Genomic DNA, 4,171 nt, shown 5'->3' on the forward strand with positions numbered 1-4,171 from the left:
TGCAACATATTCTGTACTTTGTGGTATCCTTTGTGTTGTCAAGGCTGAAATCTGATGAGATAGAGTAGCTACTTGAGCGGAAAGAGCTGCTATCGGCTCCAATTCATGAATTCCAGCTACCTTCTTAGCCAAAGTCCTCTCAGTTGGCCATTGATAGTTTTTTGAGGCCATTTCCTCCAAAAGTGCAGTAGCACCTTCAGCTGTCTTCGACATCAAAGTTCCACCAGAAGCAGCATCAACTATAGTTCGAGTTTGCCCATTTAACCCATTATAGAACATCTGAACTTGCAACCAATCTGGCAATCCATGTTGTGGGCAACGTCGAATCAAGTCCTTATACCTTTCCCATGCTTCATAGAGTGACTCAAAATCATTTTGCTTGAATTGGCCAATCTCACTCCTGAGTTGGGCTGTTTTGGCAGGAGGAAAGAATTTAGCAAGAAACCTCTCAGCCATGTCCTGCCAACTAACGATGCTTCCCGGTTGTAGAGATTGTAGCCAACCTCTAGCCTTGTCCCTCAAAGAGAAGGGAAACAATCTCAGTCTAATGGTGTCTTCAGTAACACCATTGATCTTCACAGTGTCACAAATCTCCAAGAACATAGCCAGGTGAATATTGGGATCATCAAGTGGTGATCCACTGAATTGAGCCTGCTGCACCATGCTAATCAAAGCTGGTTTGAGCTCAAAGTTGTTGGCATTGATTGGCTGGCGCATTATGCTCGAGTAATTTCCATTCACAACTGGCCGTACATAGTCCTTCAAGGTGCGTGGTAGTACCTCACGATCTTCTTCAGCCATAGCTAGTATCTTATTTCTTCTTAGTGATCTAAGAGTTCTTTCAATCTCCGGATCAACAGGAATAATATCACGAGATCTAGTACGGCGCATCCAATGTCAGAAACACACCTGTAGAACAAATTAAAACAAAGTTCTAAATTAAAACCAAGATTACTTTGTATCGATATTGACAAAAAAAAAATAAGAATAAACTAATCCCCGGCAACGGCGCCAAAAACTTGACCGGTGCAAAACTGCAAGTGCACAGTATCGTAGTTTTATAGTAAAGTAATAAGAAGAGTATCGTCCTCAGGGATTGGTATCTTACTCTTGCCAAATACCAAAATTATGCTAATCTCAATTTTATCTAGAGGAATCACTAAGGTTTTTGTAGTAGCAATTAAAACTAGATCAACTCAAGAGAAATAAGCAAAGAAAGTAAAACTGATGTTTGAAGATCAAATTCAATAGGGAAGAAAACTTCTAGGAAATCGATTTCACCATAATTCGTCACTACGCTTTTCTCATCCAGCTAATTTAACTTAAACCTCTTTTGTCTATTAGCAAATCTCTAATTCATCCAAAAGCCTCTTTCGATAGTCAATTGGAAGTGATTCTAGTTTATCAATTCACACAAGAGTATGCAAATTAAATAATCAAGAACGCAATAAGACCAATGATTTAATTACTACACAGGTTCATACAAGTCTTTCGATCTCTATACTTACCTATGCTGAAATATCCAAGATCTACCCTATGATTCCCTCTTTCGATAGCAAATCACAAGATTAATAATCATCTAATCAATGGCCAGTTAATTAGAAGCATTAAACTCAGAATAAATCAGATAAACAAAGAGAGAATTGCATTAAATTAGCATGGACAAACAAGCATAGTTCGGAATTAGGTTACATCGTTTTCCTAGAAAGAAGAAAATTTAGCTCATACTAGAATTGGAATTCAACATAAACGAATTCACCATAATTGTTCTGAGAAGATGGGAAGAAGAAAATAAACACTGAAAAATCCTCCTTGCAGCCTCAACTGGTCGTCAAAAGCTCAAGAGAACGATTCAACGCCTTTCTCCCGTCCGTGCTCGTGTATGAATCCAACGTACGTGCAATAAATTGGAATTCCGTCTCCAAAACAAATGATTTGAATCCCTCTAGCTATGTTTTTCTCTCCCAAAGAGTGTTCTCCAGTCAAAACCCGCGGCTCTAGAGTGAAGAATGGCCTTTTATATGGTCCCACGGCGGAAAACCTAAAATCTGTCAAAATACGATGTTCGCTCGAGCGGGGTGTCGAGCGCGCGTCGAGCGTTCGACTCTGCCTGATTTCGCTCGAGCGTCCTATCGAGCGCACATCGAGCGTTCGACTCTGCCTAATTTCGCTCGAGCGGCCAATGTCTCCGCTCGAGCGATCTTCGTTTTTCAGCAACTTGCTCGAGCTCCCTGTCGAGCGGCAGTCGAGCGTTTGAATCTGCCTGAATTCGCTCGAGCGGCCAAAAGCCTCCGCTCGAGCGAACTTGTAAAATCTGCAATATGAAATTTTGCAAGCCATCAGTCTTACATACCACGCTACCTGCACAAATTATTCAGGTGGGTTCTGGCTTACGTGCCATTGGGCCCCTCTCACCAAGCCTGAGGATTAGCAAGGCACGCCCAGTCTTGCATATCGTGCAGCCTCTATAAAGAATCTAGGCCAGTTTAGGCCTATCTGCCACTTGGCCCTCTCTCCAAATGCAAGGCTTAGGCCAGTTTAGTCTTACATACCGCACGACCTCTACAAAGTACTCAAGCCAATTTAGGCTTACGCGCCACTTGACCCCTCTTACCGAGGGTCAGCAAAGTGCCCACGGTCTTACATTCCATGCGACCTCCACAAAGAACTTGAGCGAGTTCCGGCTTGCACACTACTTGAACCCCATCACAGAGTGCGAGGCAAGCCCAGTTCTACATATTGCAAGACTTTTGCAAAGGCCTTGCCTACACAACGTAGAACCTTAGTGGGAGCTAAAAAAAATGACTGAACAAGACTTTGTGTAAAAGGACTCTAACAAATTTGGCTTGAACCCTAAGGGGTTTTGAAGTATTGCCAAACGATGAGTATTCAGTCCTGACAAAGTTAAGTGGATAAAGAGGCAGTTATACTCGGTGGGGTGCCACTCGAGAAGTTATTAATTTTTAAAGGTTAAAGGAAAACGTTAAGTCTCAACAAGCAACCAACATATTGTCGCCCACGAGGGGCATGTGCAAAGCACAAGCAAACAATGTGGAAAAAGATGACGTAGCTTGAAAGCATAAATGGAAGAACATTTTTTTCATCAACTGTCGAAATGATTGCAATGAAAATGTTACAACATATTCACAAGAAACCATGCAAAGAGAAACAAAAGGTCAAGAATAGTCTGAAGGCAAAATCAAACTCGGCGGGGTGCACTACGGTACCATCGGCTGAAAAAGACAGGAACTCTAGAGAGGCACCATCCCAAAAGTATAGAGGGGCCACAGGATAGGAATTGCCTGGAAGACGAGCTTAACAAGCCAAGGGGCAAGACACAGGCTCAGTCAACTCACACTCCCAAACTACACAGTCTGAGGTGGAACCAACCTTAGTCGAAAACACTTCCACGTGGGCTGAAAGCCCATGTGAAAGTGACAAATAGAGGCTGCCTCTCTGTGGACTCCTTTGAAGAATCTAGGGCAGTGAAGAGTTTGAGTTAAAGGAAGTGCCTCTGCAGTCTCCATAAAAGCCCCCCGCCTATGGGAGCACCTCTTTTTTCTCCCTCTGTCTTGCGAGGAAGTGCATGAAGCCCGACATTCTTAGGACATCAAAAATCCCCTTCGTTCTCCAGGCCTGAGGGAGTAGCCCATCTCCTTCCTGAGCATGGTAATGACTCAGGATGTAATGACAGAACATGAACTGCACGAGGAGTTTTGTGATAGGAAAGTCCATCGAACAACCGAGCCGCAGGGTTGGATGCATGCCCTCTTTATAGAACACCTCCTAATGATAAAGGATGATATGGCTCTCAAAAGGAGGTCCTCCAAAAACCTCAAGAGATTGCCATGCTCATACCTCCATAAAAGCTCACCATAGGGTGCAGTATGAGAGGGCCAACAATAGCACGAGGAAAAAATGAAACTTTAAAGCACTTGGAGAATAGGAATGGAGAGTTGATGATAAATGATAGAGGCAAAGGGGGCTTTATATATGCAGGAAATGATGGTTAACTTCTTGAAATTCAAGACCATACGCACCTCAAAGTTTTGTCAAATCTAATGTGAATCTCTTAGAGAGCCCTACACAAATCCCATGACAAATGCGGCAGGCGTTATTCAATGCCATAAATACGGGGAGACCAACGAGGGTACATTAAATGGCCAACTAC

At 43.0% G+C, this 4,171-nt stretch overlaps 1 non-coding gene across 1 annotated transcript; it reads left to right on the plus strand.

Moving 5' to 3' along the window:
• The first annotated feature begins 301 nt into the window (after window positions 1-301).
• Window positions 302-408, plus strand: LOC122308692. The gene has a single exon (XR_006242203.1). It is a non-coding gene; the product is annotated as a small nucleolar RNA R71 (small nucleolar RNA).
• The last annotated feature ends 3,763 nt before the right edge of the window (window positions 409-4,171 follow it).

The sequence above is a fragment of the Carya illinoinensis genome, chromosome 4 (genome assembly GCF_018687715.1).
Source record: "Carya illinoinensis cultivar Pawnee chromosome 4, C.illinoinensisPawnee_v1, whole genome shotgun sequence".
NCBI classification, from domain to species: Eukaryota; Viridiplantae; Streptophyta; class Magnoliopsida; order Fagales; family Juglandaceae; genus Carya; species Carya illinoinensis.